The sequence below is a fragment of the Bidens hawaiensis genome, unplaced genomic scaffold, assembly GCF_021521415.1.
Source record: "Bidens hawaiensis isolate Kalapana, Puna unplaced genomic scaffold, B.hawaiensis_p1.1 tig00083400_1, whole genome shotgun sequence".
Taxonomy (NCBI): Eukaryota; Viridiplantae; Streptophyta; class Magnoliopsida; order Asterales; family Asteraceae; genus Bidens; species Bidens hawaiensis.
In genome coordinates, this window is record NW_027506777.1 from 1 (window position 1) to 15000 (window position 15000).

The window sequence follows — 15000 nt, forward strand, 5'->3', positions numbered from 1 at the left end:
AACAACCATACCCCTTGTCGTTACGTGCAATATCCGAAGATCGTTCATGCCCCGACAAGTATTCATTTGAAATATTCATACATCTTCGATATATAATATTCGTACCTTTATTTTTAACCTGACAGTACGCGCAATATCCGAAGATCGTTCGCGTACTGACAAACAATCATTCATATCTATCACACATATCACATATGACATACACTTATCACTTAGGATAAATGTATTAACAACACATCGAGTATGCACACAGCCCCGAAAACATAACAAGGAATGGGGCTAGAAACTCACCTGAACACGGTTACGTTCACCGTTAATCGTAATCCCTTTCTTCAGCTGTGCACGGCTGACTGTATAACAAGTACACGTATCAAACAACTATCACTACTCATATCATCTTTCCAGTCTTAACTACTACCCGCAACGAACGGGAGTCCGGGGGCAGCGCCCCTGGCAGCGGGGTCTAGGGGCGGCAGCCCCTAGCAGGGTCCAAGGGGCAGAGCCCCTGGCTGGGGTCGAGCTGCCAGGTCAGCTTGGAAAAATTTTATTTACATTAACTGTCTTAACACATTTTCCATTAGGTTTTTAATTTATTTTCTAAGCGAACTTAACTTTAGGCGAAGTTAAACCTTAGGCGAACTTAGCTTTAGGCGAAGTTAAACTTCAGGCGAACTTGGCTTTAGGCGAAGTTAAACCTCAGGCGAACTTAGCTTCAGGCGAAGTTAAACCTCAGGCGAACTTGGCTTCAGGCGAAGTTAAACCTCAGGCGAACTTGGCTTCAGGCGAAGTTAAACCTTAGGCGAACTTGGCTTCAGGCGAAGTTAAACCTTAGGCGAACTTAACTTTACAGCGAAGTTGCCATCAGGCGAACTTAGCTTGCAGGCGAAGTTCATCAGGCGAACTTAGCTTGCAGGCGAAGTTCGTCGCGTTTAAGGCGAAGTTGCCCAGATGAAGGCGAAGTTGCCCAGACAGCCGCTGTTCGGTTTCTTTCCAGCATTTTGAGCGATTTTAACACCCTTGCTATGGTTCAATCTCACCCACTACGCTTCCTGATCATTTTCGGTCGCTTATACACTAAAAAGCTTGGATCTTTAAACTTCAAAGATCAAGAATCATACCTTTGAGCTTGTTGGATCTCGTTAACCTGCTAGCACACTAATCTCTTTCTCTTGGACCTGCCCGATTCTTCCCTTGGCTCGGCCCGGTTCCGGCGAAGTTAGTGTGTGGTGTGTGTGTTAGGGAGTTTGGTGAAAAATGAAAGATATTTTGGGTTTAGGGGATATTTATATCCCTGAAATCCCATGGACCTAAGGCCCATTCTCATTTAACCCATCTCTATTAATCCAAGTCCATAACCCACATCCATTACCCGACACTAGCCCGACCCATACCAACTCCTATTCTTTTATTTATTTCCTGATAACCCGAGTAAACTTTCCCTCTATTATTAAGTAATATAATTAATATTATCTTGAAATTTCGGGATGTTACAGTTTCCTCATTAAGTATGATCATACGCCCCCTATGCACTCAGGACCTCGATGTTATGAGTGGAATAGGGACCCCCGATCCGAGTACGTTGGTTGTTACCAACGGAAAAGACACTTACTTGCGCTATATCTGAGTACACTGGTGCACAATCCCAGCTGGAAAGGACCTTACTTGCTCATTTACACTTGTTAATGGAATTGTAGATTTTTATGTACTTATATCAAAACTTGTGTGAACTCACCAACTATTCAATTAGTTGACTTTATTTTATATATATACTACAAGTACTTTCATTAGAGGATGAAATGAAGAGGATACTAGAAGTTAGGTTATCTAGATAATAAACAAGTAGATATTTGTTTTGTTCCTTTTCCCTTGTGTTTGTTCATTTGAAATAACTTGTGTACTTGATGCTTTGGAATGAATTAATGATAATATTGTCACTTAATAGTGTCACATGTGTTTTGGGCAATCTGTACGTCACACTCAAGCGTTTCCGCTTTAGCCGGGGTGTTACAAAGGGCAAGCAAAAGATAAGTGTGGGGATGTGATGGTCGATTAATTTGTATATGTTTTAGTTCGTTTATTATTTAGTTTTAATTGTTTATTCTAGAACTTTCGATACTTCATACGTGTATTATTGGATTTCAGGTCACATGCGTTAAAGTACTCAATATGGACCTGTTGTGACACGGAATGAAGACCCGGGATGTCCAGCACGCAAAACGAGACACATTATGGATTTTTGCCGGTGACAAGTCCCATCGCGATACGCGATGGGCTTGGATGAAGGCCCATCGCGTACCGCGATGGGTTAATGTTATAATGTTGACTTTCTGGTCCATCGCGATACGCGATGGACCAGTTAAGACCCCATCGCGTATCGCGATGGGGTGCTTAGACGGGAAAATTAGGTTTAAATGTTATTTTTCATTCTCAATAACCCTAACTCCATTTTGACAAGGAAGAGGCAATTCCAGCAGTCCAAGAAGGCTATTTTCACCAACATAGCTTGTGCCAAGACCCTACATATGATTCATATCATCCGTATTGAAGACCCAATGATGTCAAGGCTTGGCTAATCTCCTAGAATCGCACCCGGGATGTATAGCTTGTAATCTTTATAGTTTTTCTCATGTGACTATGAATATTATTGTGTTATTATTGATGATTGATATATGATTATTGATGTTTGGTATTTCTGAGTGTTCGGTCGGTTTAGGTTTATGTTAGTCTAAACTATCTGTTACCAGTTGCTAGATAATTGATCATATGACTGTTTGGTTAGATTGAATTCAATAAAACATACAATTACCCTTAACTGAGTCACACTGGCAAGGACTGTTTGATAACCTGTGCCGTGTGTAAAGTGATTGTTGATGTCTAAGGTTTTGTCTGATTGATCAGTCTTGAGTTAATCGTTAATAATTAATCTGTTAGGTTTCATGATATAATTGTAGATTGCTTACTTGAATCCCCGGGTGTGATATGCTTTGTTAACTGTTTAAAACTCGTTTACTTGTTCGTTTCTTAGTTCTCTAAATTCACTTAAATTGCTTTTGTGATCTGCACTAAACACTAGTTACTTCATATTATTAAATCTGTACACGAATTGCATTGACCACATACTCCTTGTGATACGATACCCTACTTGCTCTAACTATTTAATTTAATTAGGTTTTTGATTGACTCAAATGACGTGATGTGATGGTCGGGTGTAAAGCTTGTAATTATTTGTATTATCTTATTAGTTTTATTTAGTTAATTACGCGAACAATGGTACTTCATACGTGTTTATATGTTACAGGTCTTTGAATGTTAAATATGCTAAATTGGGACTTGTACGAGCACGGGATGAAGTCTTGGGATGGCCGGGAAGTAAACGGAAGCTAATAAAAGTCGAGAATTGAGCGTAAGAATGTTATACAAGCATTGGATTGGAAACAAGACGAAAACATGGAATTTCAGGTCTCAGCTTAACTTACTGGCCTGGCGTAACTTCCTCCAGGACCTGACATAAAGGGCTTATGCAACTTATAAAACAGTGGTGTTTGGCGTAGGAAAAGAAGACCTGGCGTAACTTACGCCGGGTAGGGAGTAACTTACGCCGGGTGCTGATATGTGACGCGAACTTACAAGTTTTTAGGGTATAAAAAGTAATAATACACCCTAACTCGGGGAGAACTTCTCTTGGCTGTTTTGGAACATCTTGGGACGATTTTGGGAGCTAGGAAACACCAATAAGCATCATACGATCGATGCCTAACGGATTCTAATCATCAATTGAAGATCTAATGTCTACCATGAGAGGCTAATCTCTCCGATTCATTCCCGGAATGTAGAGTTTGTATTTATTTCAGTTTTGATTGTAACCATGAACATACTATTTGCAATTATCTTTGATTGATCTATGAGTATTGATATTTAGTATTGATGTGCATTCAATCGGTTTAGGTTTACGTCGATCAGAACGATTAGTTTGTCGGTTGCTATAGTAATTGCTCATAGGGTTGTTTAACTAGATTGAATACAATGAAGCACACAATTGCCCTTAGTTGAGTCACACTGACAGGGACCGTTTGATAACCAGTGCCGTGTGTTAGCGATTGTTGGTGTCTAAGGTTTAACTCGTTAACCAGTCTTTAGTCAGTCTGTGATAATTAATCTGTTAGGTTGAATGTGAAACTGTTTAGTTACATTCTTGAACCCCGGGGATGAGTCTTCTTTGTTAATTGCTTGAATTCGTGAATTTGCTTAATTAATATTTAAACCTACTTATTTGCTTGTGTGAGCACTAAAATATGTTACTTCATAATATTATAAATATGTTACACGATTACATTGACCACATACTCCCGGTGGATACGATACCTTATTTACCCTATCTACTTAGGTTATTTAGGTTTTTGCATGACTCAAACGACGGTCATCAGCTTGCAAATCTAAATCGCATGTACTAAAAATATCACTTGTAATGCATCTCAAGTTATGAACCATAGACTGTTAACCTAAAAATTTTAACCTCATTTAAAAACTAACAACAAAATATGAAATTTATCAACTAAACATGAAGTAATTCGAGAAACTTGAATTGGGTGTAAAATAAGTCCAATCAAGCAACTTAACTGAATCAAAACCCATAAATATATCTTAGACGAAGTCGAAGTCAACGGTTAAGGGTTCGTGGGGTGCTTACCAAATCGCAGTTGACTGAAATTAGGGTTTTCTTTGTATGAATTCTTTCAGATTAAGGTTTCTAAATTCAGAGGTTAGAAGGGTTAGAAATCAGTTTTCAATCATTGATTGGCAGCCAAAAACGAATCAAAAGGATTGTACTAACCTTGAATCGAAGTATGAAATCGTTGGTTTACACTGGATTGAAGGAAATTGAAAGATGTAGGGGTATAGAGTTGCGATCGTTGATTTAGGGTTGGAGTGATGGTAGTCAACGGTTGTACTAGATTGGTTAGGGTTTCAATATCGAAGGATCGAATGTAGGAGATGACAAACGATGGTTTGTCCTTTGTTTGTAGGTACGATAACCGTATTTGAGATGTTATGACCCGTGTAAAGGTTAAACAGGTCAAATTGGGTTAAATAAATTAGATGACTCTATTCAGAAATCAAGCAATTTGGTGGCTCGAGAAGGGCGGGAAGCGACATGTAAGATTTTATGATAGAAAATTATATAGATAGTTAGATAATTAAAATCATGATTAAAATCACTAAGAAAAAACACAATAAAAAGAATACTACGTTAAGAACAAAAAAGAACATTATGCTAAAACACCATATAAAATACATTATGCTAAAATACAATATTAAAAACAACAATATAATCAAACACAATTTGTAAAACACAATAAAGAAAAAACACAATGACTAGATGTATAACACATAATAAAAAAAACCCCACTAGTTTTTTATGTTTTTATATAGTAATATGATACTCACATTAAATATAAAAAAACGCTCGTTATTATGGTGAACTTAAAAAAAGGATTTATAAAAAAGTTATAGACGTTTTAATATTATGAGAGGAATTGACATGTGATTTGCATTTGAAAAGAAAAAACACATCAATTATACGTTATACATTTTATGCTCTTCCCTTTGTTTTATACTTAATTTTCCCTCAAACTAACCTCATCTATTCAAATCTAAAATGACTATACTAATTACTGCGTATTCTTCATACAAAGATCATGCTTCTTATTTTAACCCAACCTCTTAGGCTAATGGGTATAATACCTCAACACAATTTCTCTCATTCACGACGTCTGCGTCACATCAGCCTCCATCCCATCATTCAACTATACCCTTAAACCATAGGTATACACCCTCGTCATTCTCCATCGTTCTTCATTTTTTGTTTTTCTTTTTTTGTTTAATAAGATTTATGATTTAAGTTAACCAATTTATAAAATAAAAACTTAATAAAATCAATATTAAATAATGAAGGTTCATCTCCATACTATAAAACTATTTATAAAAATCTATATTAAATCAATTTTAAAAAAAAATATAAAAATCAATATAAAAATCAATAAAAGAGAAGTCACCATCTCCAACCTCCCTCATCTTCTCTTCCTCTACCTCCATTTTCTTCCCACCATCAACAAAGTGAAGATCCATCCCCATAACTCTTCTTTCAAATTACAAACATTTCAGCCAAAAAAAACAAAAAAAGAAAAGAAAATGGGTCACCGACTTCATGACTAGCGTGAGGACGGTAGGGAGATCACGTCATGTGTGAGGGGTTGAGGATCGAGTTGGTGTTCCAGGGAGACCAGACCCTTGAGGGTTGCTAGCTGAGCTTCCACGTCGGATCAGTACCCGTGTGTACCGGCCAACCTTATATAATACATGAGATAAGAATAAATTAAAACATTTAATTTTAAGAGTTTTACAAATAATAATGTATAAAGTACATGTATAAAAAAAAGTAAACTTGTCATTTAAAAACAATTTGCCCAACTTACAAATTTGCCCCCTCCCATCCCCCATACCAAAACCACATCTTTAAACATAGTATGTTTTTAGTTTCAATTTTAAACCATCTTCCCACCCGAAAACGACCCTGACTTTTTTGTGCGTTAATGTTTTTGTAAAAAAATTGCATCATAAAAAGGCGTATTTTATTATCTTTAATTTGAGTATGATATTGTTTTAATGTTTTCAATTTAAAAAAAATATGTTACATTGGGGTGTTCGATTTAAGTTTTGATGATTTTTTAAGTTAAATTTGTGAGCTCAATCGTTAGTACCAATTTTTTGTCGTCAAAACCAAAATTGAACCACTGCAATTGTAACTGAATCGTTACTAATGGTCTGATTCCGGTTTGGTTTCATAGTATAAGCTTTAATATAAATTAATTTAAAGTAATTATTAATTTAACTTTACCATCAATTCTAACTAAGCATCAACAAAATATTATATTTGAAAGGGTCATAATAGGAAGAATGATAATCTTAGCCACACAAATAGTAAACATTAATGGAAGACCTAGGAGACGAAATAATAACAAGAACAAATATTACAAAAAAAATTAATACTGGAGTTAGTTTAATTTATAAGGTTCTGATAGCTAAGTTTACTTATATGAGAAAAGACTTTGGGCAATTATATTATAACTTTATCTAATATATATAACAAAATATATCTACAACAATATTTAAACAAATAAAATAAAATGCATTCAACATTTACAGTCTAGTCTGGTCTGGTTCATATGGTATGTTTCTGGTACAAGCCGAGAACCAAACTGTTTACTACGGTTTGAAAATTTTGAAAACGATCAACTAAGCGAAAGTAAAAAAAAAAACAACCGTGAAATCAGACCGATGACCGGTTTAAAAAGTTTTAAGGTTTTATATAGAACCATGAACAGTCATAATTGTACGTGATTAATAGGGCGTATGTTTGAACACCCGTCGCATCGTGTGGGCACTCATCTTATATTTATATATACTAATTTGTATGCTTCATTTTAGATAAATTTGTGAACTTGGTTGATCATATTTGGTTCACTAAATGCAAAGGGGTTTAATTGAAGTGCTAAGAGCATTCTTAACCTATCATCTAAAATTATGTGAGGGGATTTTGTAAATTATAGGGTGAGGTTAGGAGTGGTTGTGAGTGTAAATTATAGGGTGGAGAGATAAAAAAATAGTGACTTTTTGTATATTTGGGGAAAGGTTGTTTGCCCATATTTATTTTTTACTATTTGTTGAATTGGTTGTAAGCAGACGAGAAAGAAAATTGTAATGATAAATGTATAAAAAATATTACTTAATTGAACATGAGAGGAAAATGTAGTGTTTTTTAGTGTAATTATAGAGATGGAGATGGAGGACGGGCAGAGAATGCTCTAAGAAGGCGGCTCATTTAAACCAAAGAGTAAATATTACGAGATTACGAGTCATTCGAAGTCCATCATGTATGAATTAGTTTGATTAAAACAAGGAAATTTCATAAAATGTTCCATTAATGGAGAGATTCCATTTTTGTCTCAGTAAATAAAAGTTTCCAGAAATATCCCCTACAAACACGTCTTTGACGATGAGTTAGGCCTCGACGCGTTTTTCACGACTTGTTTGGCCACCAAACACGTCTTTCACGACCTGTTGGCCTCCAACAAGCGTCTTTCACGACTTGTTAGCCTTTAACGCGTATTTCACAACATGTTAGTCTCTGACCCGTCTTTCACGACATGTTTGGCTATTAATTGTTTTTTTAATATTAAATTATTATATTTAATTTTATCCATATTTGGTTTTCTTTTTTACGGAGTAACTTGTAATATATAAATTTATATATAATTTCGAATATGTCGTTAAAATGTGTGTATTTTTTCTACATGTCATAAATTTTACTCAAAACCAGGTGTCAAATTGATATCGAAATGTTTAGTAAATGTTTAATAAAATTTGATAAGACTCATTTTAAGTAAAATTAATGTCAACACGTAGATAAAAATAAGCACGTCTCAACTATATATTTGAAACTTTATAAAGACTTTATGCATTACAAGTTATTAAAAGACAAAATATGAGTGAAATTAATTATAATAATGTAATATTAAAAAACAATTATTAGGGCTAACATGTCGTGAAAGACGCGTTAGAGGTTAACTGGTTGTGAAAGACGGGCGTTAAAGAGTAACATGTCGTGAAAGACGGGCGTTAAAGAGTAACAAGTCGTTAAAGACATGTTTATAGGAGTCATTTCTGAAAAACTTTTTATTACAGGGACAAAAATTGAATTTCATTAATGAGATATATCATGAATTTTCCTTTAAAAATTCCTTTTTAGCATCTCAAGTCTTCTGTTTTGTTTGTATTAAACACAATCTTAAAACTTCAAAGGGAAACGGATCACCCGATCGACACGGGTGGAACCAAATTTAAAATTAATAATACATATTCTTTTGGCCGGAATGCTTCAAAGATAGTTTTTGTTGATGATCTTAACACTATGAAGATGTAGTCTATGATGGAATAGCAGTTGTTGATCATTTGCATAAATCTGCAACAGGTTCTAGATGCATGGATTCAAGTTTCAACAACGAAGTCAAAATTAGTTATGGTAAATGCGAAAGAAAGATATCATACTTGAATCTACTATTGTAATAAGAATGTGATAAAATAATAAAAAGACACCATCATTAGAAATCAACAATTACAAACTAACTTAAAACTAACAAATAACTTACAAATCTAAAATCTACTATTCTAATAAAAATGTGATAAAATAATAAAAAGACACCGTCATTAGAAATCAACAATTACAAACTAACAACTTAAAACTAACAAACTAATAAATTAAAACTAAAATCTAATAAATAACAACTTTAAGAACAATCAACATTTAACAAATGAATTTAAACTTACCTTCACACTGGGAGAATTCGAGGAAGAGTAGCAAGGCAGGAAGGAGCAACGGATCAACGATAGTGTGTGGTTGGTCGAAAAATCGGCAGCGGTGGTCGGGGACGATGGGCAAGCGGAGGTCCGCGATTAACAACGGTGGTTTGGAAGTGGTGTGTCATGTGCGTCGGCGGAGTATGAAGAGGTCAAGAGTGGAGAGAGGTAGGATTTTATGTAGCTGTGTGTTTTGTAAAAGACTAAGATTGATATAAGCTAGGCTGAATTAGAAAAAAGTAAAGTTCTGAAAAATTGTTTGTGCACGAAACCAAACCTGTGACCTCCATCTTACAAAACCACTAACTTACCACCTAGACCAACACATGTATTGTAAATCAAGTGGTTCCTTTCTAATTTATAAGATGGTTCACTCTAACATTTTCTATTTATCAATACACTATTATTTTGAAACTCGGGTGTTCCGGGAACCACTTGCTTGTTAGCTAGATCCGACCATGCCGACAACTCTAATTCGTATGTATCAATCATCATTTCACTCTCGTGATTTGCTTAGGGTTTCAGTTCAAGCTTCTACAATCAAAATCTAGGGCCACCCGACTCCAGCTAGATAGAGAATCGATGGACGCTTAAGGATTCGTAACCAGAGGTCTCGCTGTTATCGCTTGCGATTGTAGGTAATTTACGATTTTGTTTACAAAGAAAAAAGCTGGTTAGCAATTTCTGGTCGCTGCGATTGTAAGTAGTTCTATTTGTATCACATTTCAATAAGTTTGATTATGATGATTGATAAAATGTTTTTAATATAAAACTTAGAATCTTCGTGTTCTTGAACTGAATGAAGACGATATCTCTGAAAATGAATTCGATTGGACTTCATGTTTTCTATCTGATTGTACAATCAATTTGGAGTCGATACCCAACTAATTCCGATGCCTTCGAGGAATAGGCTATTGGATCACACATGCTTTCACAACAAAGTGCCGGTTGACTACCAAGTTGAGCAATCATTGTGGAATTCAAGGTACAGTTTTTTAGCATTACTGAAATGCCAAACATATCATTCTTTGAATTTGCACATGAACTGTTCATGACTCATTTAGGATGATTTATCAATTTGCAATCATGGTTGACCTAGGTTGGGACGAGTTGTGTATTGATATTTGATCATTTATACTAATAAATATTATAGTTTGGCTGGATTTGGTTGCAATTGAATTGAAGATGGATTTAGAAGACCATACCTATGGCGTGGAGTCTGTTGAGGTTGATTTCTACTAGTATTCAGTTTTATTAATATCCCATAATTACTAACTCTAATTAATTTTATCATCACCTTTTTGTAGTTATAGGTATGGACGCTATCTCATTGATGATATAGTTGATATGCATCTGATTCGACATTCGAGTTTTTAATAATTCGGTCTCGAGTGGCTTATTGTTACTTCTTTAGGTATGCATCAAATTACTTTGAAAATATTTGAACTTTATGTTTGAAATGGTAGAAGAATGCTAAGATGACGACGACGAAGATGACGACAATGATAATGAGGATGATTGATATGTGTGAACATATATATAAAAATAGGTTTTCACATACAACTAAATCACACGAAAGACAAGTGTACCTATCGTTTGTAATAAAGTGTCGGTAAGAACCGAGTATCAGTCTATGGACACGGTAATTTTCTAATGCTAAATTTTGTAAGTTACCAACTGAACAACTAAATATAAATTTTGATTTTTAATTAACTAAATAGCATATAATGAACCCAAAGAAAGTAAAAATGCAAAAAACAATCAATCTTAAAAACTACCTAGACATGAATTCACTCTACTTACATGATAAGCATCGACATGGTAAACCATCGTTAATCTAAACATAAATATTAAATTACAGTCAAGCAACCTAATACTAGCAAATAATCAGCATGATGGGTTTTCAATCAAGAGATAAACACATACTAACTTGTTTGTCAAAAAAACAAAGTTTCATAATAAAAAGGAAATCCAACATGAAAATACATTCTAACTACCTAAAATTACGCTAAACTAGCCAAATTTATGAAATCAATATCAACTTATTATACTTTAACTAGCAAGTCATCACAAATTCAAGAATAATAAAAACACTCATCAATTTTTCAATATCAAGTGCTAGGTTCCATACTCATCAACAATTTCACAACCAAGTTAATTTTTACTAGTCTTTCCTAACATAGAAATGTAGACAAAGTAATCATGAACGTTTAAAGTTTACAAACAAACACCTAAAACATAGTTTTCAAACATAAATGTCTAAGCATTTGTAGAACCCCGGGGGCTAGGGTGAGCTGAGGGGGGACAACGTAAGTGAGCGAATGTGTGTAAGCCCAGTCAAACATAACTGTTCTAGGCGGGGTGGGCCGCCCACCTTCGAATGGTGTTGGTCCTACGGACTGTGAACGGATTCGCCTCTGGGCACGTCGGAACCGCATGAGTTCACCGTGGTGGAGCACGGTCCGCCAAAATCGGCATAGGTTAGGTGCTATTGATGGAACATCGTAAGCCTATCTTTCTCCATATGGAAGTGTTGCGGGCACATAGAGATGTGGGTAGAGGAAGCCTCAAAAAGCGAAGGCCGAGCTGTAGGTCACGTGACCTGCACCGAGTTGGTGGCTGACTGGGCTTTTTATTTGATCAAAGCAGAGAAGCTCGCCTTCTTGTTATCCAAAAGCAAAAGTCGGTCGAATCGTTCGGGCCCTTGCCCCAGAACGTCGAATGAAATAGGTGGCCGGGTTCTTTTTCTACGACCCTTTTGATATGGTAGGCCAGGCCCCAGGACCCCTATCATCCCTTATGTTTAGGAGCGGGATCCGCCCAAGAACGACCTTTCGGTGGTACGGAAGGCACAGACTCCGCGAACGTCCCTAGCCCCCTTTACTAATAAGGAAAAGAAAGCCTCAACCAGAACCACATTCCTTTTGCGTGCGGATGTAGCTAAGTGTCTGACTCTATTGGTCATAGTTTCCTGCTGTTGCGGCCGGTGCTCGTTTGCGCGCGCGTGAACCAACCCAACAAACAAGGAAAGGATGCCTCTCGGGGCATCTGAGAATGATTCGAGCCGTATGAAGGGAAACTCTCACGTACAGTTTCTTTTTTTTTGGGGGGGGGGGGAGCCCGACAGGGTCCCCCACTGACTTGGCCTGGGCCTAAGTGAAAGTGAAGTGGTGGGCCTACCCATCCCAACCAGGGGTATGCTGGGATTTGCGAAGAGCAGCACCTTACGATGTTCATGACCAATCGGATCCTGACGTACCAGTAGGTACCATAGGAGATCGCTCTGATCGTTACTGTATTCGTATCGAAGAGATGCGACAAAGTGTTCGGATCATTGTGCAATGTCCTAATCAAATGCCTAGTGGAATGATCAAAGCCAATGATAGTAAGCTATGTCCTCCATCACGATCTCGAATGAAACTATCCATGGAATCGTGCGCCGTGTGAAACATAGGTCATCGCCGTTCTTAGCCGAGACTCAGGTTAAGCTCTGTCTCGGAACCTTGTGGGGTTAGGAGTAAAGCATCCCAAGGTTGGCGGATCTTGTTGAGCGTGGAGAAGCATTGGGAACCCCAATTTCTTTCTTCGGAGCCGTTTCTTTTCCCGTCCCCCCGGCATAGCGCTTCGCTTCCGGTTCTTCGGAAGAATCAAGTTCTCCCTTCTTCATTGATCTGGGGGGAAAAGGAACCGTCTACCAGTTGGGAAGCTAGACATCAAGTAAGTGGCTTGATGAGGATAAATAAGCTGACACGCCGGAGTTGGCTGCTGGCACAACAGGATGGTGCCTTACCGCACCGCAGGCGGACGCGCGGTAGCGTTCGTGGTGGTGCTTCAGGATTCCAATGTACTACGTCCAAGATCAGAACGAGCTTGCCGGCGGACCACTGCCGTCCCATTCTTGAGTGAGCTGGAGCGCAGCCATCTTATCCACTGAACTAGCTAGAAGCTATCGCTTTGGGTCGAAGCACTAAAAGAAAAGGACCAGGAAAGGCGGCGGCATAGGAACCACGGGACCCTTACTAGTCAAGGGAAAACGGAAGTGCGCTACTGCGCACCAGCTGAAAAAGCGCTTTCCCTTTTAATAAAAAGAAGGTAAGCTTCATTGCTCCAATCTAGTAAAGGGGCTTTGATGGATGCCCTTTGTATAGGTTGGGTTGCTGGATATGGGATCCTCATAGTAGGCTGGACCAACATCCAACCGATAGAGGGCAGTCTTTAGAAGCAACAGGTTGGGAAACCAAGAGAACGCTTGGCCTTTTCTTATCTTCTTCCCGCCCTAGGAGTAGGAGTAGCACAAAAAGAGGGATTAGCTTTATGGACCATAAACCACTAACGCCTTCCTCGTTGGGGCTCCGTGCACTGGGAAAAGACTCTAGCGACGGGAAACCAACCACTGGTTACAAATCTCCAATTGGTATCGAGAGGGCTATCACAGTCAGGTGCGAAGTAATTAGCCCTATTTGTAAAGTAGCTCTATTCCTATTTAGGGAGTGAAGGCTAAAAATGGCTTGATGAACCGTTCCGTTCGCCAAGAACCGGCCCCAATCACTTGCTTATCGTAGAGGCTGTAAGTACACAGTGCCCTACAACTATGAATAGTATAGTGGGGTTGAAAGACAAGAGTGCCCGCCCCTTCTTTCTCAAGTAGGTTACTTTTTCCGGAACGCAGTCCGAGATAACCGTAACCGTGTATATATATAAATCTATCTTCGATGCGGTCTGTTCGCTTCAAGCGCTCTTTCACCTCCCAAAGAGCAAAGTTGACTTGATGAGCGCAGATGAGGAAGCGGGAGCAAGAAAACCAAGAAGATCATTCTTGTCCTTCTACTTAAGGGGCAAAGAGAAGCGCTTTTGCTACTGAGAAAGCGAACGGTCAGCGCGAAGGTTCAAGACTTAGCCGAACGTTAGTGAAGCAAGATTCTCATAGCGAGGCGCTTCGAGTTAGCGAAGCGCTGTAGTAGGGCCGAAGCCTTACTAAGAAGGGCTTTAATGCTGGGCCAAGGACGCTCCGCCTTATCTATAGAAGCAGTCAACTGACTTCTGAACGAATTCGCTCCTTGGTTTGGTAATGGCTTAATCTACAGATAGAAAGCCCTATGATGGGAAACTACCACGTTCGGTTTGGAGAGAGATAGGACCGGTTATTTAAAAGGGGGAGCAGATGCAAGCTTTTTCTTTCAATAGCCGGCCAAATGACTACAGGATCATCGGTCTACTCTACCTCAATTCACCATTTCGAACCTTATACATAAGGTTTTTCCGTAACAGCTCCTTCTACCTATACCGCAGTTGAAGCACCTAAAGGAGAATTTGGTGTCTTTCTGGTCAGTAATGGAAGCAATCGTCCCTACCGTCATAAAATAAGAGCACCTGGCTCTGCGCATTCACAAGGACTCGATTCTATGTCCAAACATCACATGCCAACAGATGTGGTCACCATCATAGGTACTCAAGATATTGTGTCTGGAGAGGTGGATAGATAGGACTAAGGGAATAATCTTGTTTGATTCGGTAATGGAATCAATAGCTTGCCCGAACAGGACCCTAGCTTTATTGCGAGCCAAAAATCTTGATCAATTTCCCTTC